The sequence below is a fragment of the Dasypus novemcinctus genome, chromosome 13 (genome assembly GCF_030445035.2).
Source record: "Dasypus novemcinctus isolate mDasNov1 chromosome 13, mDasNov1.1.hap2, whole genome shotgun sequence".
Classification (NCBI taxonomy): domain Eukaryota; kingdom Metazoa; phylum Chordata; class Mammalia; order Cingulata; family Dasypodidae; genus Dasypus; species Dasypus novemcinctus.
Window position 1 is genome coordinate 43,535,719 of NC_080685.1, and position 27,245 is coordinate 43,562,963.

A 27,245-nucleotide genomic window follows, 5' to 3' on the forward strand; every position below is an offset into this window, starting at 1 on the left:
GCATCTTCTCTCTTTTTTTCTTTGTTAGTCTCGCTAAGGGTTTGTCATTTTTATTGATCTTCTCAAAGAACCAGCTCTTGGTTTTGTTTATCTTTTCAAGTGCTTTCTTCTTTCTCTTTCATTTAGTTATGGTCTTATCTTTGTTATTTCTTTCTTTCTTCTTCCTTTGGGGTTATTTTGTTGTTTTTTCACTAATTCCTCCAAATGTGCAGTTAGTTCTTCAATTTTTGCTCTTTCTTCTTTTTTGATGTATGAATTTATGGCTATAAATTTCCCTCTATGTACTGCTTTTGCTGCATCCCATAAGTTTTGGTATGTTGTGTTATCATTTTCATTAGTTTCAAGGTAGTTATTAATTTCTTTTGAGATTTCCTGTTTGACCTACTGTTTTTCTAAGAGTGTGCTGTTTAATTTCCATATCTTGGCGTGAAATCTGGCCCTCTGGCTCTTGCAGATTTCCAGCTTCACTCCACTGTGGTCAGAGATATTATTTTGTATGATTTCAATCTTTCTGAATTCATTGAGCCTTTCTTTGTGGCCTAACATATGGTCTATCTTGGAGAATGATCCATGTGCAGTTGAGAAAAATTTATATCCTGCTGTATTTGGGTGTAATGATCTGTATATGTCTATTAGATCCAGCTCCTCTAATATACTGTTCAAAGTTTTTGTTTCTTTAGTGATTCTCTTTTGCGATGTTCTGTCCAAAGTTGATAGTGGTGTATTAAAATCTCCCACTATAATTGTAGAGGCATCTATTCTTTCACTTAGTTTTCCCAGTGTTTGCCTCACATATTTGGAGGCACCCTTGTTAGGAGCATAAATATTTATGATTTTTTTGTTCTTCTTGAAAGATTAGTTCTTTCACTAATATGTAGTAGCCTTCTTTGTCTCTCACAATTGTTTCGCACTTAAAGTCTATTTTGTCTGATATTAATATAGGTACTCCTGCCTTTTCTTGGTTATTGTTTGCTTGTAAGATTGTTTTCCAATCATTCACTTTCAACCTCCATGAATCCCTGGGTCTAAGATGTGTTTCTTGTATACAGCATATAAATGGGTATTAGTCCTTATCCAATCTCCCAGTCTGAATCTTTTGATAGGTGAGTTTAATACATTGACTTTCAGTGTTATTACTTTCAAGGAATTATTTGTGTTAGCCATATTTTGTTTGGACTTGTGTTTGTCATATTTTGTTTGTTTGTTTCCTTCTCTTTTTGTCTTTTTTGTTGCTCTTGCACTCCTTTCCATCTTTGCCTCTCCTGTTTTTTCATTTCTTCCTGCAGAACTCCCTTTAGTGTTTCTTGAAGGGCAGGGTTCTTGTTGGCATACTCTTTCAATTTCTGTTTATCTGTGAATATTTTGAACTCTTCTTCATTTTTGAGTGCTAGTTTAGCTGGGTAGAGTATTCATGGTTGGAAATTTTTTCTTTTAGTACCTTGACTATATCATACTACTGCCTTCTTGCCTCCATGGTTTCAGATGTGAAATCAGCACTTAATCTTATGGAGCCTCCCTTGTATGTGATGGTTTTCTTTTCTCTTGCTGCTTTTAGAATTTTCTCTTTGTCTTGAGCATTGGATAATTTGACAAGTATATGTCTTGGGGCAGGCCTGTTGGGATTTATGGTATTTGGGGTGTGTTGTGCTTCCTGGACATGTACATCTATCTCTCTCAGTAGATTTGGGAAGTTTTCAGCCATTATTTCCTCCAACACCCCTTCTGCCCCCTTTCCCTTCTCTTCTCCTTCTGGGATGCCTATAATATGTATTTTTGTGCATTTTGCATTGTCATTCAGGTCCCTAAGTCCTAGCTGGATTTTTTCTGTCTTTTTATCAATCAGTTCTACTATCTGTTTGATTTCAGATATACTGTCTTCCACATCGCTGATTCTCTCCTCTGCCTCTTCTAATCTGCTGCTGTTTGCTGAGAGTGTGTTTTTGATTTCTTGAACTGTGGTGTTCATCCCCATCATATCTGTTGTCTTTTTGTGTATGTCTGCAATTTCCTCTCCTAGTGTTTTCTTCATATTGTTAATATCTTCCTTTACTTCATTAATTTAGTCTCTAATATATGTTTTAAGATCTTTAATTACTTGTCCGTTGTTTTGCTCCCCTTCCGGGTTTTTAGTTTGTTCATTGGATTCAGCCATGTTTTCCTGATTATTCGTTTGGGTTGTAATTTTTTGTTGCTGTCCGGTCATCATTTTATCTTGATGGGTTTAATCAGTTCCTTAGCTTCTTTGTCTAGTCTTGGGGGTTAATTAGTTGTTGTTCTTGCATAAGTGTTATGTCTTCTCTTTGTCACTTTGTTCTTCTTTCTCTATTTTCTTGTTACTGGCTAAGTTTACTTTGAAGGAAAATATTAGGGCCAGGGAAAGCAAAATGAGTAAGAAGAGCAAATGTGTAAAGTAGTATTGGAAATATATGTTAACAGAGCAACAATGTGAGATCTGGGAGAATGGATATTAGACTCATGTGAGTTGTTTAGAGTTATAGCAGTATGTAGAGTACCTCTAATGAGACAGTCAACTGAATATGGGGAGGAATATAGTATGAATTAAAAAGCCAGTGTTTTCATGAGAGAGGGAAAGAGAAAAGAAAGACAATAATATCAAGAGTGGATAAAGGACAGAAAACAGAACAAAGGTATTAGAAATTAAGGGTCAGACAATTTGGGGGCCAAAGAAAGGGAGGTGGAATGTAAGAGAGACAGTAGATGATGGAGGATAGCAAGATGTGGGGGAAAGGGGATAGTGTAGGTGGCCAAAATCAATTCACATAGAAAAAAGGAAACAGATGATGAGGAAATACAGCAAATGTGAAGCGCTCCCTGCAGCACCTATTATATAAAGAAAAGAAAAGAAAAGAAGAAGAAAAAGAGAGAAAAGAAAAAAAAGAGAAGAAAGAAAAGGAGGTGTGCAAAGAAAAGGGAGGGAAACAAGCAAGAAAAAGGAAAGGAGGAAAAAAAACTAAATAAATGAAAAAGGACCTTGGGGGATAAAATGGGAGAAAAGACCAGGAGATAATGCAATATTAGCAACCAAGACAAAAACAAACAAATAAACAAAAAAACACAAACACCAAGGGCTAGGATAATCAAGGACCTCAGATGGACCTCAGCACATGGTGGTTTCGGGGATGGGAAGTCTGTGATATTGCAAACTCAAGATGTGTTAGTCTCTGGAGCATGGGCCACCAGGGTCTAGGGGACACAGACCTGGGAACCATGAATCCGGTTAACAGGGGGCCTGGGAGCACCGCAGCGCAACACAGCCTTCAGGGATCCCCGCAACTGGGCACCAGTCCTAGGGTGAGCGGTCCCACCCACAAACTCTGACCTCCGTGTCAGAAACCCAAAATTCCACCTCTCACAAGAATCTCTTATGTCACTGTCTCACCAAATCGACATCCAGACGCCTCCTGCCCTGCAATCCCCTGAAACAGCCTGCTGGGGGCACCACTGCACTACCATGAGTTAAGGGACTGCCGCGGATGGGCTGCCAGCCCTAGGGGGAAGGGTTCCTCCTAGGGCTTCTGACCTCCGTGTCAGAGACCGAAAGTTCCACCTCTTGCAAGAATCTCTTCTATCCCTGTCTCACCAAATGGCCATCCAGACACCTCCTGCCCTGCAAGCCCCTGAAACAGCCCGCTCAGGGTTTGGGAGCTCCCCACACAACAAAGATCCCAGGGATCGCCTCGGCCTGGCTGCCAGCTACAGGGGGAGTGGCTTTACCCGGAACCTCTGACCTCCACATCAGAAACCCAAAATTCCACCTCTCGCAAGAATCTCCTCTGTCACTGTCTCACCAAATCGACTTCCAGACACCTTCCACCCTGCAAGCCCCAAAACAGCCCACTCAGGGCTTGGGAACTCCCCAGCACAGCAAAGCCTCCAGGAATTGCCGCCGCTGAGCCGCTGGCCCCAGGTGGAAGAGTCCTGCGCACGGCCCCAACCTCTGTGAAAGAGACCCAAAACTCTACCTCTTAAAAAATCTCCTCTGTTACCGTCCCACCAAATCAACGTACAGATACCTTCTGTCCTGCAAACACCTGAAACAGTCCAGTCCAGCAGGACTCCAACCCTACTCAGCTGCTTCTTTGCAGGAGAGATTATAAGGTGCACTCACTCAGACGCCATCTTGCCCCCAATGTAACTTTTCTGTACTGTAAAACTTCTTTAGAAATAAAGTTTATTTAAAAAATTAAGAGTAGGGATATCTGCTTTACATAATAGGGACTTAATACTTAATGGAAGAAGGTATAGGTGAATGAATACAGATCTGATTTAGAGCTAGGAAATAAGGGGTTAGAAAACCCTTGATGGAGAAGTATACATTGCGTTTAAGATTTGAGATTTTAAGGTGAAATGTTTAAGTTTGTAGTTGACACTAACCAATTCCATGTAAGGATATAGTACTATAAGTTCCTATGAGGTGTGTGAATGTAGAGAAAAGTGGCAGATAAGCTACATTGTCACAATGATAGACATTCAGAGCTAGGAGGGGCCTTACAACATCTAAAAAACAATCCTTTATTTCATAGGTTAGTAATCGAAGCCAATACAATTTAAATAACTTATAAGCTCACAAAGCTAGTTGTTGATTCAACCAGATTTTAAGACAGGTCCCGATATGCTGGTTTAGTTCTCTTTCCACTAGACTTAAAGGATTGGCTATTCCCTAAGTCCAGGAAAGGAGGGCCAGAGACCATCACCTTGTTATTTGACCATGATGGCCCAGATTATTTCTCCAAAAAATTCGAACCATTAAGAATGGCTGCAAGTGTCAGCAGGATGACATTTATCTGGGGATTATCTTCTGTTGATCTTCATATGCACATTTTTCATTAGATAGTGAAGACCGACCCAACTCTTCTACTAGAGAGCAACTATTCTAAAGAACTTTGCCAATATGAAATATTAAAAATTGAATAATAACTCTAAACTGTTAATAATGATTGTCTAAAGGATGAGATTATTTAGATTTATATAGAATGTGAAAAAGGTATTTTCACATTCTATATAAAGTTTTTCTACACTGTTTCATTTTTTTTACAACAAACCAATTACTTTTTAAGCCAGAAAATAGTTATAATAAATTATTTGATTACTGTATTAGTCAGCCAAAGGGGTGCTGATGCAAAATACCAGAAATCTGCTGGCTTTTATAAAGGGTATTTATTTGGGGTAGAAGGTTACAGTTGCCAGGCCATAAAGCATAAGTTACTTCCCTCACTGAAGTCTATTGCCCTGTGTTGGGGCAAGATGGCTGCCAACGTCTGCCAATAGTTCAGGCTTCTTGGGTTCCTCTCTTCCAGGCTCAGCTGCTGTGCTCTTTCCATAAGGCCAGCTGTAGACTATCATGCAAATGGCTTTGTCTCTCTCCCTAGGGTTTCTGCCATGTCTAAAGAGCTGTCTCTATTCCTCTGTGTTCTTCTCCTGTATGTTCACTTCCCAGGCCCCAGCTCAAAACTCAAAACTCCCTTCTCTGCCATGCAATTTCTCTCTGAGTTCCCACCCATCAAGGGGGTGGGGATGCAGTGTCCTACTGACATGGCCCAATCAAAGCCTTAATCATTATTTAATCAAGGAAAAGTGAAATCTTTGAATCCAATACAACCTAATATGCCCAGACCAGTTGACAGACACAATCCAATATCTATTTTTGGAATTCATAAATAATGCCAAACTGCTATAATTGCTGAATATGAAACATAGGACTTCTATCTAAAGATAGAAGAGAGCTAAAGAGAGCTAAAGTCAACAAATATCCTTTTTGATGTAAAAAATAGGTCTCTTAGGGATACTTCCAAAATAGCAGAATACTGTTATTTCTTTGAAAGAGATAATTTGCTGTATAGACGTTTGGTTTCTTTTTTTTCTTTGGGGGGGGGGTTGAGGTACCAGGGCCAAGGATTGAACCCAGGACCTTATATATGGGGAGCCTGCGCTCAATCACTGAGCCACATAGGCTACCCTGAAGTGTTTTTTGTTTGTTTGTTTGCTGTTTTGTTTTTTTTTTTATTTTAGGAGGCACAGGGAACTGAACCAAGGACCTCCCATATGGGAAGCAGGAGCAACTATTTGAGCCATGTCCACTCCCCAGACATTTGGTTCTTAAAAAGAAACATTTCTTAGGATTAGCTCCACCAAACTTTAGTTCTGCTGCTTGGTAATAGGCATACAGTACCAGAAAAAAGTTACTTGGTTTGGTAACTTTGGTTAAACACTGACTTAAACAGTTTGATATTATTTATGAATTCCTAAAGGAGAGAAAAGTTATGTTTGTAAACGGGTCTGTTCCTCTGGGTGTGATACCCTTTGATTGTATTAAATTCAAAAGTTTTAAGTTTACTTAATAAAAAATTGGGGCCTTGGGAGATGGATGTGGCTCAAGCAATTGGGCTCCCATCTACCATATAGGAGGTCCAGGGTTTAATTCCCAGGGCCTGCTGGTGGAAGGCAAGCTGGCCCATGCAGCAAGCTGGCCTGTGTGGAGAGGTGGCTCACATGGCGTGCTGGCCCTCATGGAATGCTGGTCCATGCAGGAGTGCTGGTCCATGCAGAGAGCTGGCACAGCAGGATAATACAACAAAAAGAGACACAGAGAAGAAACAATAAGAGACCAGGGAGCTGACGTGGTGCAAGAAATTGCACGCTTCTTTCCCTTTCCAGAAGGTCCCAGGATCAGTTTCCAGTGCCGCCTAAAGAGAAGACAAGCAGACACAGAAGAACACACAGAGAGCAGACAATGAGCACAAAACAATGAGTGCTGTGGGGGGAGAAATAAATAAATAAATAAATAAATAAACCTTTTTAAAAAATAGATTGGGGCTTTGATTTGACCACATCAGTGACTCATGGTTGAGTCCCTATCCCCTTGGTGGGCTAATATAAATGGATACTCACTCAAGAAGACACGAGGAGAGAGAGCTATATAGATGCCAGGGGAGAAAAGCCTCAAACAGCTAAAAGCCAGGGAGAGAGAAGCCATTCAACCTGATAGTTTGCAGTTAAAGAGAATAGAGCAGCTGATAAGGCCTGGAAAGGAATGAGCCCTATGCCAGACTGATAAAGGAAGCCCTGAGAGATGAGCCCTATGCCAGCCTACAGCTGAGATTGGAAGAAGCTGGGCCCATGGAGCCTTTAGGGGAAGAAGGAAGGAGAGACCAGGCAGAGATTCCTCATATCTTGCTTCAACATGTGGCAGCTGACTTTGGTGAGAAAGCAGCCTTGAGTTGGATTCTTCAGGGCCTTTTAACTATAAGCTTTACTCCAAATAAATACCCTTTGTAAAACCTGACACATTTCTGGTACTTTGCTTCAGTACCCCCTAACTAATACACTCTCCAAGAAATTAGAATAGGAATGGAGTGTAGTACACAGGTTTTTCCAAACTTATTTGTCCCCAATATTTTTTCCCAAAGGAAGTATTTTTTTGTAAACACTGCTTTAGAGAATTTTTTTAAAAAATGTTTTCATAGGGAGTTATGAAGATGGCCTCTACTTTTTAGCTTTCACAGGATTTATATGTATTTAAAGGTTTACTGTTCATTGCACGTAGTTTTTGAGCCAGATCTAGAATTTCAAATATGGATTATTTCCTATGCCTACAGCTTTAATTAATATAGAACACTAAAAATTCTTTGTTCATCCACATGCTTATACTTACATTCTGTGGGCTTTTACATATGATGACATTCTTTTCATTCCTTAAAAATACCAAATGGGACACTTTCTCCTAGATCTTCTCATAGCTCCATTTAATCCCACATTGCATTTCAGTCTCTGCTCCAATGAACCTCTTCAGAGAAGCACTTTCTAACCACCCTGTTTAAAGTAGACTCTTCCTTTTACTTTTCTTTATTTTAAGAGTATGTATTACTATCTGTATTAGTCAGCCAAAGGGGTGCTGATGCAAAATACCAGAAATCTGCTGGTTTTTATTAAGGGTATTTATTTGAGGTAGAAGTTTAAAGTTACCAGGCCATAAAGCATAAGTTACTTCCCTCGCCAAAGTCTCTTGCCACATGTTGGAGCAAGATGGTTGCCAACATCTGTGAAGGATTCAGGCTTCCTGGGTTCCTCTCTTCCCAGGGCTTGTTTCTCTTTGGGCTCTGCTACTCTGCTTTCTCCACAAGTTCAGCTGTAGCTCTCAGGCAAATGGCTTTTCTCTCTTCCTGGGGCCTCTGCTATATCTAATCAAGCCTTCTTTCTGCTCCTCTGTATGCTTACCTCCTGGGCTCTAGCATTACAATTCTAAACTCCCTTCTCTATGGTGCTGAGACCAGCTCAGCAATAGGTTTGCATGAAGGAAGGTGATGCAGAACTTAAGAAAAAAAGGACGGAAAGAAAGACGCAAGAGAGGAAATAAAGATGGGACCAGGGGACTCACAGCTTCTGAAACTGAGAGCCTCAACCCTAGTTTCCACATTCTATTTATTTAGGAACTAACAAGCAGCTGTTTATTATTTACTATAATAAGGGACAGGAGCAACATTTACAGTAATAAGGTACAGGTCATAAAAAGCTCAAATGCCTCCTCACACAAACATTTTTTCATGATGACCAGATGGTGTTCCATCTAGTCAAGGCCTGATGCACTTTTTGTCTGCATTATGGTAACGTTTCAACTTCAAACCATGGTCCTTACTGTTTTTCCATAACACTGTGGTGCAGTTTCTCTGTGTGTCCCCACCCATCAAGGGGGTAGGGATGAAACCTCCTACTGACATGGCCCACTCAAAGCTTTAGTCATTATTTAATCAAATAAAAGTGAAACCTCTGAATCCAATATAATCTAACTTGCCCAGAGGGGACAGACCAGTTTACAAACATAATCCAGTGTCTATTTTTGGAGTTCAAAAACAATATCAAACTGCCACACTATCTGAAACTGTGTTGTTTGTTATGTAGATTATCATTTGTCTCTTCCTATAAGCTCTACTTTGGCATTGAGTTTGTTTTCTTCATTGCTCGTTGTATGTCTAGCACTTATAATGTTGTCCAGTTTATGGTAGAAACACAGTAATATTTGGTAAAGGAATAAAATGGATGAATAAATGGGCTTTAGCTTCTTCTCTGTAGATGATGGAATTTAATAAGTTGAATTTTAATGTCCTTTTTAGCTCCAACTTGAATTCTCTCTTGCGTACTGAATAATAAAATACTTGAAAATTTATCTGATATTAACCACCAGTGGATTTTCATGATTATATGTATAGGAATGTCCTAATGTATCATACAAAGGGTTTGAATATCTGATTTTTAAAATAAAACCTTCACTAATGTACTTCAAGAGTTTCAAATTTTATCATACTATATACACATACTATATACACAATGAGATTTTCTGCTGTATTGCTTGTTTCTTCATTAGAGCAGAAGTACCTTGAAGTTAGAAATTATGCCTTATTTGTTTCTATGTCCCTAACTTCCAGCATAGTGTTTGGTATATGGTAGGTGCTTAGTTAAATTTTGTTTAATAAATGAATGCATGAAAGTAAGTGATGGGAAGCAGATTTGGCTCAATTGATAGAGCATCCGCCTACCATATGGGAGACTCAGGGTTCAAATACAGGGCCTCCTGACCCCTGTGGTGAGCTGGCCCATGCGCAGTGCTGATGTGCGCAAGGAGTGCTGTGCCATGCAGGGTTGTCTCCTGCATAGGGGAGCCCCACATGCAAGGAGTGCACCCCTACAAGGAGAGTTTGCCCCATGCGAAGAAAGTGCAGCCTGCCCAGGAGTAGTGCTGCACACATGGAGAGCTGACGCAGCAAGATGATACAACAAAAAGAGACACAGATTCCCGGTGCCACTGACAAGAATGCAAGTGGGCACAGAAGAACACACAGCAAATGGACACAGAGAGCAGACAAAAGGAAGCAGGGGGGAGGGAAGGGGAGAGAAATAAATAAAAAATAAATCTTTAAAAAAGAAGAAAGTGATGTAATTAAGCATTACAACACTGTGGTGTCAACAGTAGATATTAAAATACTGTACTTATTGCTCTGCAATGACACCTATGACTTCAATAAAATGTATTTATATATGTGGATCTGTTTCAGGCACTCTTTTTTGTTTGTTTGTTTTTAACCCTGTTATGCCTTTATTCAAAACACAGTTGCACAAAAGTATTCACCTCAAAGTTTTGTAAGGAGAGTTTCTTTAGGAACTTAACACACCATACAAAGAACATTAAAATATGACGAAAAACCTCTACAAAATATAAAACCCACTCTTATTTGCATGAAAATACCATCCACAAAACTAAATAAGTTTTTAAAAAATTTTTTAAAAAGGTACTTAGATTACATAAATGTTACATAAAAAATATAGGAGATTCCCATATACCCCACTCCCTACCGCTCCCTCATTTTCCAAAATTAACAACATCCTTCATTAATGTGGTACATTTGTTACAAGTGATATACACATATTGGAGCATGGATTACACTCTCTTGTGCATAATTTTGTAAGTTATGGCAAGATATATAATGCCCTCTATCTGTCATTGCAACGTCATTCAGGACAATTCCAAAGTCCTGAAAATGTCCCCATATTACACCTATTTTTCTCTCTCCCTCCCCTCAAAAACTCCGGTGGCCACTGCCTCCACATCAGTGATAAAAGTTCTTCCATTGCTAGAATCACAATAAATCTATAGTAGAATAATAGTAAGTCTACTCTAGTCCATCGTTCTTTCCTCAATCCTGAGGATTCTAGGATGGTGATGCCCACTCCCCTTTTAATTGAGAGGGAGCTTAGATCCAATGGGGCAGATGAATGGGACTATCTTGCTTGCAGTTGCAGACTCTCTCTGTTCCTTGGGATGGTCATTGTCCATCATCATCTCCTTGTTAGTTGTCCTGGGTGAATCCAGTGAAGTGGATAGTAGATGTTGCAACTCTGTTGAGATTCAGGGCCCAACTGGCACATGGACAGCCCAAAGATTTAAGTCTCTTGGACATATACCTATCAAATTTAGTACTAACTATAGGTTCAAATAGAAGGGACAGAAGAGCTATGTGTAGGGAAAACACACCTGAGTCCAACTCTGTCACACTGGGGAGCATAAATTCCAAAGTAGGGCCCACTGGCAAGGCACCACACTCCTGAGCTGTCAGCCCTGCCTATACAGTCTGCATGTCTCCAGAGCCCTGAGGAGCCCCACTATTTGAGGCAATATTTACTTTGGCAGTCAATGAGATCCTGCTGAGACATGCATAATGACTTCCCACCTCACTTTGAAGTCTTTTAGCCACATAAACTCATTTGTCTTTATCCTTTTCCCCTTTTGTTCAAGGTCTTTTTCCAGTTGCATTGCTAGTTGGTTCTTGGTAATAATCCCTCAGTTCCAGGGAGAATCATCCCCAAGAGTCATGTCCTTTGCTGGGGGGAAGGTAATATATTTATATGCTGAGTTTGGCTTAGAGAGAGGCCACATTTGAGCAAAAAGGAGGCTCTCAGGAAGTAACTCTTAGACACCCTATAGTACTAGGCTGTTTCAATTTCAAAAGTAAAGTTTCATAAGTACAGTCATCAGTATCAAGGACCCATCAATAGTCAATCCTCCTTCACTAGTCACTGCCCCTGTACTCGGGAGATTCTTGATGTCTCATTATAGAATGTGGCAGAACTCCCCAGGATGGGAATTCAATATCTTAGGGTTATAGCATGAATCTCCACCCACCTTTACAATGCCCCATGAACACTTGAACACATTCATATGCCTTTTGGTATGCCCCAGGTGAACCTTCTCCCATGCATTCCTGATACTGACACCCAGCATCAAAGACCCTCCCCTGCCACAGTTGTAATTCTTCTGTAATCTAAAACTTCTTCAAAAATGAAGCTAATAAAATAACCCAATACAATTAATTAAAAAATGAAATAATAATGATAGTTTTAAAAATGACAAATAAGGGAACCAGATGTGGCTCAACCAATTGGGCTCCTTTCTACCATATAAGAGGTCCAGGTTTCGATGCCTAGGGCCTCCTGGTGAGGACAAGCTGGCCCACATAGAGTGCCGGCCCACACTAGAATGCTGCCCCGTGCAGGAGTGCCAGCTGACGCAGAGAGCTGGTGCAGCAAGATGACACAAGAAGAGACACAGAGGAGAGAGAATAAGAAGACGTAGCAGAAACAGGGAGACGAGGTGGTACAAGAGAGTAATCGCTTCTCTTCCACTCTGGAAGGTCCCAGGATCAGTTCCCAGAGTCAACTAATGAGAATACAAGCAGACAGAGAAGAACACAGCAAATGGGCACAGAGAGCATACAATGGGGGGAATGGGAGTGGGGGGAGAAATAAATAAAAATAAATCTTAAAAAAATAGCAAATAAAATGCAAAAACTTTTAATTTAAAATAATAAAAAGTAATAAAAATATAAAATTAAAAAAAATTTTTCACGTTATGTCTTTCACCACTGTGAGATCTATTGCCTTATATGTACATTGACATTTTCTTCCATTTATTCCCCCAGTGTCTTATATTTTTCATTTTGTCTTCAAAGAAGCTTTAGATTATAGAAAAGTCATGAACAGAATATAGGGGATTCCCATATACCTAACATCGTTGTTTAAGCCACTCTTAAGTCTATTCCAACAGCCTATTTATCTATCTTCATGCTATTATTATACTTTCTTAATTACTGTAGACTGATAATAATTTTGACATCTAGTAGAATATACCTTCCAATATTCTTTGGTCTTTTTCAAGATTGTCTTGTTTATTCTGGACTCATTTAACTACCATGTAAATTGTAGAACTGGTTTGCCAGTTTCCACAAAATACTTCCAGGGTTATGATTAGGATTACACTGAATATTTAGATCAATTTTGGAAGAACTGATATTTTTGCTATTTTGAGTTTTCTAATACGTAAATATAGTTTAGGTCTTAAAATTTCTTTCAATCTTGTTTTATAGTTGTTTATATGGAAGTCTTATTCATATTGTATTAGATCTACTTAGAGGTATTTAATGTTTACTGGTGCTATTATAAATGTTATTATTTTTTTTAAAAATCCATCATCATTCACTAAGGACCACCTATTGCCTGATTCTATTTTTATGAAATGTCCAGAATTTGTGAATCCGTAAAGATGGAAAACAGATTAGTGATTGCCTACGACTGAGGGGAGGGGAGGGAATAGAGAGTGAATACTAATGGGTATAAGTTTCTTTGTGGGGTGATAAAATTGTTCTAAAATTGGTTATGGTGATGATTACACAAATCTGTGAATATACTGCAAAATACTGAATGGTACACATAAGTGGGTGAATTTTATCTTAGCAAAACTATTATATAAAGAATTCATTCCTAATTGTGTGATGCCAGAATATAGAAATGAAGATGATTTTTGAATGTTGACCTTTTATCCAAAGCAACCTCACTAAATTCACCTATTATTTTTAATAGTTTATCTGTAGACTATTTTGGATTTAGACTTGCAACAGTCTTGTCACCTGTGAATAATGACTGTTTTAGTTCTTTCTTTTCAATAGTTGTACCTATTTTTTTTCTTGCCTTATAGCTTGTATAGGACTTCTAGAACCATGTCGAATAGTGTTGTTCCCAACATCAGAGGAAACAACTCTACTAAATAAATTCTCTATTAAAAATATTTGCTGGAGGTTTTTTCCTATGATTAAATTAACCTTGCATTTTAAAAAAATAACCAAAACTTGGTTGTGAGGTATTATCCTTCTTATGTATTGCTGGAGGAATTAATCAGCAAAAGGGGTACTGATGCAAAGTACCAGAAATTGGTTGGTTTTTATAAAGGGTATTTATTTGGGGTAGGAGCTTACACATACCAGGCCATAAAGCATAAGTTACCTCCCTCACCAAAGTCTATTTTCACATGTTGGAGCAAGATGGCTGCCAATGTCTGTGAGGGTTCAGTCTTCCTGGGTTTCTCTGGCCTCAGCTCCTCTGTTTTCTCCACAATGTCTGCTGTAGACTATGAGGCTCTCTAGGCTTTGCCTCTCTCCACAAGATCAACTGTAGACTATCAGGCGAACGGCTCTGTCTCTTTCCCTGGGGTTCCAGTTTAAGACTTCAGCATCAAACTCCAAGAACCCTCAACTCTGTCCTTTGCCATGCCTTTTATCTGTGCGTCCCCGCCCACCAAGGGGTGGGACTCAACACCTTAATGACGTGGCCCAATCAAAGCCCTATACATAACTCAATCATGCCCAGGTATAGACCAGATTGCAAACATTATCCAATATCTATTTTTGGAATTCATAACTATATCAGACTGCTACACTGGATTTGGTTTGTTAAAATTGTGTTCAGAATTTATACAATTATAAGAGAGATTGGCCTTTAATTTCCTACTCTTGTAAAGGCCGTTAATTTTCTATTCTTGTAATATGCTGCCAAGCTATGCTGATCTCATAAAATGAGTTGTGAAGTATTCTTTCTTTTTCTTAGAGTTTGTGTAATCTTGGTTTTAACTCTTTGAACATTTGATAGAATTCACCCGAAGGTGTCATGGCCTGGAATTTTATTTTGTTGTGTTTAACTGGAAAGTTTCCAATTTTGGATTTCACTTCTGTGAGAGGAGTCAGACTCTATTGAATGTGTGGGGCAAAATTCCACAACTTGGCCAGCCTACAAGTGGTGGACTTAGGCACAAACAAGGAGAATGTGCAGCTCTGCTAGCTTGAGGATGATGTTCTATTTAGGAGTAAGTGGTAAATCAGCCAGAAGTTTAATAAGGAGATCCTGGAAATGAGTGAAGCAGAGAAAGACTGAGATGAGTTCTTTACACATTCCTGGCTGGCTGGGAAACTTTACATGTGGGGGTTAGACCTGTGAGACATGAGAAATCCCAGTGAAAAGTAAAAGACAAGGGAGATTTGAGAACTGGATGAAACATTGATTATGTTCACATATCCATACACACACCATTAAGTGGAGTTTGAAAAGCTAGCAGGCTTAATGTGTTTGAGCACAACCTTTGTCCAAATCATTGAATGACCAATAAACTATGCAGACACAGAGGCAATCCCTAGAGAAGCAGGCTAAACAAACACAAAAACTAAAAACAGAAAGAAAATCATAGAGACTTCAATGGCTGCACACCAGGGAGAGATATTCTGCACTTTAAAGTCCAGGGATGTTATTTAAGAAAACCAACAACCATCAAAAATATAAAACAAAGAGGAGGGGATATAGCTTAAGTGGTTGAGTGCCTGCTTTGCATGTACGAGGTCTCAGGTTCAATTCCTGTTATCTCCTAAAAATAAACAAATGAAAAAAAAAAACAACTATCATCAGGGAATGGATGTAGCTCAGTGGTTGAAGGCCTGATTCCCATGTGCGAGGTCCTGGTTTCAGAGTTGATATAAAATATTATCTAGGCGGTAGACTTGGCCCAGTGGTTAGGGTGTCCGTCTACCACACGGGAGGTCCGCAGTTCAAACCCCGGGCCTCCTTGACCCATGTGCAGCTGGCCCATGCGCAGTGCTGATGCGCGTAAGGAGTGCCCTGCCACGCAGGGGTGTCCCCCGTGTAGGGGAGCCCCACGTGCAAGGAGTGCATCTGTAAGGAGAGCCGCCCAGCACGAAAGAAAGTGCAGCCTGCCCAGGAATGGTGACTCACACACGGAGAACTGACACAGCAAGATGATGCAACAAAAAGAAACACAGATTCCCATGCCGCTCACAACAACAGAAGCGGACAAAGAAGATGCAGCAAATAGACACACAGAACAGACAACTGGGGTGCAGAGGGAGGGGAGAGAAATAAATAAATAAATAAATCTTAAAAAAAATTATCTAAAATTTCCAGCTTTTTTTTTCACCAAAAATTATTAGACATGCAAGAAACAGAAAAGTGTGACCCATGTACAGGGAAAAAAGCAGTTTAAATAATAGAAGCTGACTCTGAATGTGCCCAGAGATTAACTATAGTGGCTATTACAAATATGTCCAAAGAAGTAAAAAACATATGCCAACTATGAATCAACAAAAAGGGAAACTCAATAGAGAAATACAAACTGCAAAAAAGACCAAATTTAGGTGCAGAGGACAAGTGAGTGAAAACCTCATTACAACTGTGTTGAAAAGTGATGAGGAGAGTTAGATTTTAAACTGGAAAATTTTGTAGGAATACTTTAATTGATTTCATTTGTTACATTTTCCTTTTATATATGTACATATGCAAATATATTTATAGTAAGATATATTTTTATAAATATGTGTATATTCCATACAAAGGGTTTTTTTTTTGGCAATAAAAAGGAATAACATTCTGATAAATGCTGGAAAAAAAAGCTAACTGGCTTGGAGGTCTGCTCACAGGTGAGAGAATGGGCAGTTACAAATGAGGGAGAGGGAACCGGACTTGGCCCAGTGGTTAGGGCGTCTGTCTACCACATGGGAGGTCTGCGGTTCAAACCCCGGGCCTCCTTGACCCGTGTGGAACTGGCCCATGCGCAGTGCTGATGCGCGCAAGGAGTGCCCTGCCACGCAGTGGTGTCCCCGCGTAGGGGAGCCCCACGCGCAAGGAATTCCCCCCTTAAGGAGAGCCGCCCAGCACAAAAGAAAGTGCAGCCTGCCCAGGAATGGCGCCGCCCACACTTCCCGTGCCGCTGAGGACAACAGAAGCGGACAAAGAAACAAGACGCAGCAAATAGACACAGAGAACAGACAACCGGGGGAAGGGGGGGAATTAAATAAATAAAAATAAATCTTTAAAAAAAACAAACAAAAAAAACAAATGAGGGAGAGAACCCACTGGGTTGTTATTCAACTTCCTAGGAAAACCGGATGCCAATCACCCAATTAGATTAGCTAGTATTGAACCACCTGTACCAGTACCGCCAGTAGCACCACCTGGCAAACTTGTTTAAAATGCATGTTCCTGGGTCGTGCCACCCCGTCTCCACTCTCCTTCGTCCCAACTCCCAACCACCCCCAATCTCACTCCACCCCTTGAGCTACTGAATCAGAACCTGCATTTTTAAAACAGTCTCCTCAGGTGATTTTTAAAAAAGGATTTATGGTACTGGGGCTAGGGAATGAGCCTGGGACCTCATATGTGGGAAGCCAATGCTCAACCACTGAGCCACATTGGTTCGCCTGAGTTGGTTTTTTCATTTGTTCGCTTGTTTTTATTTTTATTTTTTAATATTTATTTATTTATTTATTTTAGGAAGTACCAGGGATTGAACCCATGACACATACATGGAAAGCAGGCACTCAACCACTGAGCCACCTCCACTCCCCATGTTTGCTTGTTTTTTGTTTTTCATTTTTTTAGGAGGTACCAGGAACTGAAACTGGGACCTCCCATGTGGGAAGCAGGTGCTCAACCACTTGAGCCACATTTACTCCCCTTAGGTGATCTTACATACACTTAAATTTGAGAAGCATAGGCCTAGTAGGTAAATCAGATTTTTATATTCACTAATAGGTTACTGAAGATTGTTTACCTGAGTTATAAGTTTGAATGGCTTTGCTTAGAACAGCTTGCAGTTAAAACTTATTCTCTGTAACAAGCAGTATTGAGGAGCTATTTATTGGCCAAAAGATTTGGAACCTTATTATATGTTGTCTAGGAAGAATTAGTAATAAATTAGTCACATATAAGCACATATCTTTATGCCCAATTAAGATTATTTCAGAGGTACAACTGAACACTTTTTTCACATTTATTCACTGCAAGTGGATTTAAAAAAGATTAGGAAAGATGTATAATGTTTGTTCAGAGCTAGGCATAATCAAAACTATTGCATTATAAGGTCTGACTTTTGTTTTGCAGCTTGGGAGATCTGATGCCAAGGTGCAGAACAAATTAAATGGCAAAAAAATTATATTTTGCAATAAAAAAGAACCAAATGAAATTCCAGCATTGAAAAATACAATAACTTAAATAAAAAACTCACTAGATAGGCTCAACAGCAGATTGAGATGGTGGAAGAAATAATCAGAGAACTTGAAATAGATTATTAGAAAGTATCAAATTCAAAGAACAAAGAAGAAAGATTAAAGAAAAATGAACAGAACCTCAAAGACCTGGGGGACAATGTCAAGCATTCCAACTTATATGTAATGAGAGTCCCATTAGGAAAAGAGAGAGAAAAGGGCAGAAAACATTTGAAGAAATAATGGCTAAAAACTTCCCAAATTTAATGAAAACCTTACCTTATAGACAAAAAAAAAAAAAAAAGAAAGAAAAGAAACCTGAGTAGGATACACAAAAAGAGAACTACACCTAGATATATCATAATCATATTTCTGAAAACTGGAGAAAAGAGGAAAATCTTGAAAGCAGCAAGAGAAAATGATTCATTGGTAGCAGCTAACTTCTCTCTTGAAACAATGGAGAACAGAAAGACAGTGGGATGACTTATTCGATGTGCTAAGAAAAAAGCAAAAGGTCAACTGAGAACTCTATATATTCAGCAAAACCACCCTTGTTGCTAGTATTGTCAGAATATAAAAAAGCCAAGATTCAACTATTTTGATGCCCAAAAGAGACATACTCTGAATTCAAAGGCACAAGTAGTTTAAAAATAAAAAGATGAGGGAAGCGAATGTGACTCAAGTGATAGAGCTTCCACCTGGGTTCAATTCCTGGGTCCTCCTGGTGAAAAAGAAGAAAAGAAAGTGTGCCTGCATAGCAAGCCAGTGCCCATGCGAGTGCCCACGTGGTGAGCCAGTGCCATGTGCAAGTAAGTCACGCAGCAAGATGATGACGCAGCAAAAGAGAGACAAGGGGAGATTCAAGGTGAAGCACAGCAGAAACCAGGAACTGAGGTGGTACAGTTGATAGGGAACCTCTCTCCCCATCAGAGGTCTCCAGGATTCAATCTCAGTGAATCCTGGAGGAGAAAAAAATGAGGAGAAAAGACTACACAGACAGCAAAAACAGCAGGGTGGGAGGAGGGGAAGGGGGGAATAAATTTTAAAAATAAAATACAATAAAAAGATAAGAATTATATACTATGTGAACAGTAATCATAAGAGAGCTGGAGTGGCTAAATTAATACCAGAGTAAATAGATTTTAAGAGATGGAATATTCCTAATGACAGATAGGGGAATTTCATAATGATGAAAGGTCCATACATCAAAACATATAACAACTATAAATATATATGCACCTAACCAAAGTGCCTCAAAATATATGAAGCAAAATACTGACAGAATTGAAAGGAGAAATAGACAATTCAACATTTTAGTTGGAGATTCCAATAAGTCACTCTTATTACATAGTGGTCAGGAAAAGTGCCTCAAAGACTTTTGTGTATAAGAAACATAATTTACCAAGGGCCCTAAGTAATGTGCCCTGAAATCAACTTCTTCATTTGTTACTTGGTCATGCTTCCCATTGGTTACTCTCAGTCAATGACTCAGGATGCTAAGGCAGTCTCATTCCTGGGAGATATGGGGTTTTTCTGGTAGTCAATAACTTTCAGCTTTGCTGAACCTTTCTTTTTTTTAAAAAAATATAATTCTTTAAATTAGAGAAGTTAAAAAAATAAAATAAATAAAGTAGAGAAGTTGTGGGTTTACAGAAAATTCATGCAGAAAATAAAAGAGTTCCCATATACTCACCATTATTAACACCCTGCATTACTGGGTACATTTGTTACAATTGATGAAAGAATATTATTATAATTGTACTAATAACTATAGCCCATAGTGTACATTAAGGTTCACTGTCTGTTTTATGCAGCCCCAACTTTTAAAAAAATTTTATTCTAGTAACACATATATACAACTAAAATCCCCTTTTAACTATATTTGAATATATAATTCATTGCTGCTAATTATGTTCACAATAGTTTCCATTATCAAAACTTATCCATCACCCCAAATAAAATTTCTGTACCATTTAATTGTTAACTCCCCATTCCCTACTCCCACCCTGGCCCCTGGTAACCTATACTCTAGTTTCTGAATTTCCTTATTCTAATTATTCTAATTACATATTATGATCAGTGAGCTCATACAATATGTATCCTTTTGTGTCTGGTTTATTTCGCTCAATATGATGTTCTCAAGGTTGCTAAACCTTCCTTAATCTGCACAGTAGTCTAGGATGCTTCTATCCAACCTTCCTTGCTTCTCTCCTTCACTTGGGGTCAGGCTAATATTGTAGTTTGATAGCTGTAGCAGTTTGATATTATTGATGAATTCCAGAAAGACATATTGGATTATGTTTATAAACTGATCTTTTCCTTTGGGCATATTAGATTATATTGGATTCATAGGTTTACTTGATTAAGTAATTATGTAAACCTCTTGTATCAGTAAGGCATTGAGTCCCCACCCGCCAAAGGGTAAAGATAAAAGATGTGGCAAAAAAGACAGAGTTGGAGGGTTTTTGATGTTGGTGTTTGATGCTAAAGCCTTAAGCTGGAGCCCTGGGAAGTAAGCTTACAGAGGAAAGAGAAGACAGCCCCAGGAAGAGAGGAACCCTGAGCCCAGGGAGAAGCAAGCCCTGGGAAGAAAGGAATCTTGAACCCAGAGAGAAACAAAACCCTGGAAGGGAGGAGGAACCCAGGAAGCCTGAACTCTCACAGCCATCGGCAGCCATCTTGCTCCAACACGTGAAAATAGACTTTGATGAGGGAAGTAACTTATGCTTTATGGCCTGGTATGTGTAAACTCCTACCCCAAATAAATACCCTTTATAAAAACCAACCAATTTGTGGTATTTTGCATCAGTACCCCTTTTGCTGACTAATACAATGGCTCTCTCAGGTTTCCCCAGCTCCCCCTATTTCCTTTCACCATCATTACCCCTGATAAAATATTTGTATTTATAATCTCATCTTGATATTGCTTCTTGGAGGACACAGACTAACACTAGTGGTACTAGGAATAGTCCAAGAAAACAGGTGGTAAGTTTGGAATTTGGACAGGCTCGCTTACTGCCCAAGAGATGAAGATGGTGCTGTCCTGGCTGAAAAGTGTGGCATGGAACAAGATTGCAGCTCAATTGCCAAAGATTTCACTTATGGTGACCTGGGAGATTGCCCTGGTTGGAGGAGAATGCCATGGCAGGTGCAATGCTTTAGGCTTTTCAAAAATGCCTGCAGGGAGCTGGTGTGGCTCAAGTGGTTGAGTGCCTGCTTCCCACATGTGAGGTCCCAGGTTTGATTCCCAGGGCCTCCTAAAAACAACAACAACAAAAAACAAAAAGCAAACAAACAAACAAACAAAAAACAAAACCTCAGGGGACCAATGTGGCTCAGTGGCTGAGCACCAACTTCCCACATGCAAGGTCCCGGGTTCAATCTCTGCCCCCAGTACCTCAAAAACAACAATAACAACAATAAAAATGCCTGTTAAAAAAAAAGACTGTAAAGACAGTGGGGTCTTTGGTTGCCGTTAAGTTGCAATGATACTCCACAGAAGACTAATAAGAGACTGAAGGCTGTTAATAAGTAGTTAATAGTTAAGTGTGAAAGCCAGAGAGCCTCTGTGGTAGCTTACACAGAGGCTGTGATCTCTTGAAATAGAAGGGCAGACACATTTGAGTGGTGGTCTGAAGACATAATTATTAGAGTAACATCTCCATAGATATTTGCATGTGCAGCCAAAGCAGGAATGCTATGTGAAGGTCAGGGCCTTGGTGGTGGATCCTGAAATATGGGTAGAGACATCTGAATGGATGCCTTTTGAAGATATTGCCTCTGCCACCTCTACCACCCTGGACCCTCTGGGCTTTCAGAGATATCCCACCTTTCCCTAATAAAAGTTAACACTTCTGCTGTGCTGGATGATGCTATAGAAGCCTCTCCCTTGCAAGGCAATAGGTACCCTCTTTTGAAGTTGCTCATACCTCAACCTTCTCCACTGGTGCCAGGTTCATACCTGGGGATGTGCTGGGCCTGATAAGGGAGGAAAGAAACTATACACAAAAAATTGCAAAACTTAGCATAAATCAGTGGAGTGTTCCTGAGATTAGCATTTAAGGGCACTTAATCAAGGAGGCCAGAATGGAAGACAGGGTAAGAAAAAAATGTGTTGACTTGGGGACACTTTCTCAGGGCAAAAGATTTTAAATCCAGGGTTGGGCAAACATGCTGCTAAGTTCTTTAGAAGTCTGGGAAAATAATGGCTTCTTCAGAGAAATGAAAATTCTTGAGTGCCCTGCAGAGACAGCAGAGGAAAGAATAAAGAGACTGAGGCAGGTGGGCATGCTGAAATTGATGACAGGATGACCCAGTAGATATTTATGGTCTATGGGGAGACCTAGAGTATACACTGTTCACCAAAGCCATCAGGAATTCATTGCTAAGAGAGGCATCAGCATCACTAATAAGTTTGGTGGTGGCTATCCTTTATAGCACAGGGCTGATGGTAAAAGAGGTCACAGAGGTGAGCTCTTTAACATCTATGGAAATGATAGGCCCCCAGAGTAATAGTAATGTACTTTAAGGAATGGGGCTTAATTTTTTCTGGCTTGTTATTAGATCAGGTAATTTGTTACATATTCTGAAAGTTGAATATAAAAGGACAATCTAGAGAAGCAGACTTGGCCCAATGGATAGGGTGTCCGCCTACCACATGGGAGGTCCATGGTTCAAACCCCCAGCCTCCTTGACCCATGTGGAGCTGGCCCATGCACAGTGCTGATGCATGCAAGGAGTGCCGTGCCATGCAGGGGTGTCTCCTGCGTGGCGCAAGGAGTGTGCTCCATAAGGAGAGCTGCCCAGCGCGAAGCAAAGTGCAGCCTGCCCAAGAATGGCGCCACACACACAGAGAGCTGACACAGCAAGATGACGCAACAAAAAGAAACAGATTCCTGGTGCCGCTGATAAGGATTGAAGTGGTCACAGAAGAACACACAGCGAATGGACACAGAGAGCGGACAAAGCAGACAACTGGTGGGGTGGGGGAGGCAGGGGCAGGGGAGAGAAATAAATAAATAAAAATGAAAATAAAAGGGCGGTCTGTAGAGGAAAAATAGGAAAAGTCTCCGTGAGAAGTATTTAACTTTGACTAGAGTTGACTGAGCCATTTAATACTTACTCAAAAGCTGAAGGATTCTTTTATTCTATTGTATCCTTATCCTAATTCAATGTCATATTAAATTTATTCTCTATTGCATTCTACTTTATGAATTTCCAGTGTGGGATAAGGAAAAATGCTGTTGAAATGAAATCCTAGAACTATAGTTAGAAGTGTAAATGGGCCTATCGTGCTCTTTCAGCAACAGTAGTTTGACATTTATAACACACACTCTCTCTCTCTTCTCTTCTTTTTAGGAGGTAGCAGGGATTGACCCAGGACCTCATACACGGGAAGCAGGTGCTCAACCACTGAGCTACATCCACTCCCCAATGAGAGATGGTTTTTTGTGTTTTTAGGAGATACTGAGGATCAAACCTGGGACTTCATACATGGGAAGCAGGCATTTCAACCATTTGAACTACATCTGCCTCCCATACTCCCTGTTAAGATACTTAGATATCTATCTATCTGTCTGTCTGTCTATCTATGTCTATGCCTATGCCTATATTTATACCTTATCTGTATGTCAGTTTTTTTGTATCTGATTTCTCCAGATCTGATGACCAATCAATTGAAGATCCAGCATCTCAGAAGAGGCATACAGGGATCAAACCAGTCTCTTCCATCTCCACAACAGGAGGACTTGCTCAGCCCGACCGACAGTATTATTTTCATGGAATTACATTAGAAAATACACTCTGGTATGGGGAGGGGAGAGGAAATCAGAAAAGTCTATAGAACTAAAATCTGTATCTTATTACCTTTTTTAAAGTGTAGGAAGGCTTTTTAGGGCCTACTAGATTTTTGAAGTTTGGACCAACTAAAATTTAATGGTTCTTGTGTGACTATTATATTTTTTGGGGGGGTGGGTGGATACAAAAAGCAATATATTTAATTCAACAAAATTATTAACTTGCAGTTGTGTAATGATTTATAGGTTACAAAGTCCTCGACATTGTCTTTTTAATTCTCAGTCTTTTCTCTGTCTTGTGCATTTCTATTCCCCGTTCCTAGTTTGCTGGTTGATACCTATTTTTCTTTAACAGCTTTACTGAGATACAATTCACTAACTATTCAATTCACCAATTTAAATTGTTCAATTCAATGACTTTTAGTATATTCACAGAATTATGCAACCCTCACCATAATCAATTTTAAGATATTCTCCTCACTCCCAAAAGAAACCATATATGCATATGAAGTCACTCCCGGGCTTCCCCCCCTAACCAGCCTATCCATAGGAAACCACTAATATATTTGCTTTTTCTGGATCTTATCTTTCCATTTTTACTTGAAAGCATCCTTGGAGATTAGGAGTTCCTACTTTTAGAACTCCTAATACCTAAATGATGAACTTCAGGATGAATCAGAGAGCTTTGTCCAGAATAGGAGAGGAAGGGAATTGATATTTATTTAACAACTACTGTGTGTCAATACATATTTACTATTTTCAGAACCATCCTATGATGTAGATGTTATTTAACAGTTGAAGAAAGGGAAGTTTTTAGAAATGAAGTAACTTGTCAAAGATTACAAAGTAACAAATCAAGAAAATAAACTGATTTTCTGACTAGAGCTCATTCTTGCAATTTCTACTGTATCAGTGCTTCTCAAACTTCAGCAGGCAGCACAATTTACCTGGAGAGTTTATAAAACAGATTCCTGGGCCCCACCCACAGAATTTCACAATCACTATTTCTGAGGTAGGGCCCAAGAATTTTCATTCACAGCTGCTGTTGCTGTTGGTGGTCTGGAGACAACAACATACCGTGCTGCCTAACAATATATGAGAACATGATTGATAATGAGTGCAGAGCTAGATGTTGAAGGACCATTAATATCATCTGGTCATCATTTCAAAACAATACGTACAAACTGTCAAAGCAATTTCTGATCGATACAAGGTTGAAAGTAGTTAGAACAGCAGTACAGCGAGCTACAATGCTTCAGAGACATGCTGAAGTGTGATAACATTTATTTTTTTTTCGGTTGGAAAATGAGATAAACAAATAGAGAATAGACCATGGTGCATGAAACACTCTGAAGTAAAACATTTCAGTTGGAGGCAAAATGTTATGTTCCTTGTCTAGTTCAGAAGCACAGCTACTTAGGAGAGAAGACAGGCAAACAAAAGACTGTCAACGGCAATGTTTCTTGTTTGGCGACAGCTGCAGTTGCATACTCATGCTGACTTCATCCCTAAATGCTAACTGGGCCAGAACTTGGTCAGACTGAAATCTGTATAAAATAATCCATATGACATAGAAGAAAGAAAATTATTACAGATCCTGAGAAAATGAAATTCCTTGATTCTGTTCCAACTCTGAATTTTACTAAACGTGTTTTCTTTGTTTTTTAGTGGAAGGAGGACAGCTTAAAATTACAATTCCGAATCTGCAGTGTAATTGCTACAGTAGGCTCAAATGTGATTTGAACATCGCTAGCTGTGGGATTTAGTGACCAGCCTCCCAAGAGAGAATGACACAGCACAGGGAATAGCACAGGCAGCTTGCCTTGCTTTGTAGAGAGCAGAGATGCAAAAGTCCTTGTTGAGGTCACCAGTGCTGACAGTCCTCTTAATAATTTAAATGAACTTGGGTAATTTTCTTATGTGTTGGTAAGCCAGGCCTGGAGAGACAGAAAGGAGAAAGAAAAGGAGCAAAGTGGAAACAAGGTGAGCAGAGTGCAGCTGGGTGTCCTCTGCCAATTAGGCCTTGCCTTTACACAGAGAGTTTTAAAATTTTCAGAGCACTTTTATGTATACTAAGATGTGAAATATTATTATTATTAAACAAGGTGCAGATAAGTTTAATGAATTAGCTCATTTAATAAGTTAGCTAATCTGGTTAAAAGATACCTTTGGAGTAGATGCAGATCGTTGCTCTGGAAGGATAGTGCAGTAATACATTCAGAAATCAGAGACATGACCACATCAGTACAATCAAGGGAATACCACCTTTCCATCCAAAATGGTGGAAGTGAAGTCTACTTGTTGGTACCTTCTTTTCTCTTCCATATTCATTAGTTCATTCATTAATTCATTCAAAAGACATACTGACTCCTCCTTGCATGTTAGTCATTCTGCTCAGTGGGTATTGGGAATGTAGAAATGAGACATGGTTTCTCTTTATTCAACAAACATTTATTGAGGGCCTACTATGTGCCAGAAGCTGTTCTCGGTATGGGGGATATAGTAATAAAAAGGCAGGAAATGTATAATCCAGTTTGGAGTAAACCACTTAAAAGTAAAGCAAAGGGTAATATGTACTTTAATAAAAACACTGTGATGGACGGAGGGATGGGTAGATGAGGAGATGTGGGACAAAGCAAGGACAATATAATGTTAGGCGGTGGGTGAATGGGTAAAATCTTTCAATTTCATGTTTGAAAATTTTTATGATAAAGTATGTGGGAAAAAGTTACGGGAATGATTAAGGAAGGTGGGCATCTGGGAAAAGTTCATGGAGGATGTAGTATTCTTTTATCCTCCTATTCTTCCCTTCAACTACCTAATATTCCCATGCTAATCCTTAGCTTTGGGGCCATGAAGTCCTAAATTCCAGTAGGCCTTCTCTTGGGCCATAAAGAGTTCTGCAAAAGCCCCTGAAGACTGTTAGATATTTTCAGTGGGGAAAAGACCATTGGGGAAAGGGGCAGGCTCAAGGAATAGCACCATCATACCCCCACCCCCACCCCCACCAAGCCATTCAGTAAGGCACCTTTCTTCTGGGGAACCTCTCCCAGATGCCTCTGAGCACCAGGAAGCCATTCTTCCCATCTTAGTTTCAAAAGTGAAAAAAAGTTTGTTTTCTGACACTCTTAATTTTCTTTAGCAATTTTTTCAAAATAGTTTTGAATTCAGGTAATTAAGTTTTAAAAAGAGAAAGCTATAGGCAAGTTTTTTTTTTAGATTGTAGGACCCTCATCAGGTCACTGTTACCACTCTCAGGTTCACAGGAGCAGAGGCTAGGAGTTAACGACTCTAGTTCTACCTCTCTCCTGTGAGACCTTCCATAACTTCTGTTTCCAGTTTCAGTCCTTTGGGGGCCTTTTCTATGCAAATACTCTATGACCTGGACTGTGCCGGGCACTATTCTAAGAATTTTGTATATAATAGTAATGTAATCCTTACAACAATCTTGGCATATTAATAGTTCTTATTCTCATTTAATGGATAAGAATGCTGAGGCATGAAAACTGAGTGAGTGACTTGTTCATGGTGCTGGATGTGAATACAGAAACCTGGCTCGCGGTGG

General features: G+C 39.6%; 1 long non-coding RNA gene across 1 annotated transcript in view; it reads left to right on the forward strand.

Moving 5' to 3' along the window:
- LOC131280917 (uncharacterized) overlaps positions 1-24,564 on the forward strand; it is a 94,030-nt gene extending 69,466 nt beyond the window's left edge. Inside the window, exon 3 of the long non-coding RNA XR_011645476.1 lies at positions 23,544-24,564. This is a non-coding gene — a long non-coding RNA (uncharacterized lncRNA). The remainder of the gene's footprint in view (positions 1-23,543) is intronic.
- Positions 24,565-27,245: the final 2,681 nt, after the last annotated feature.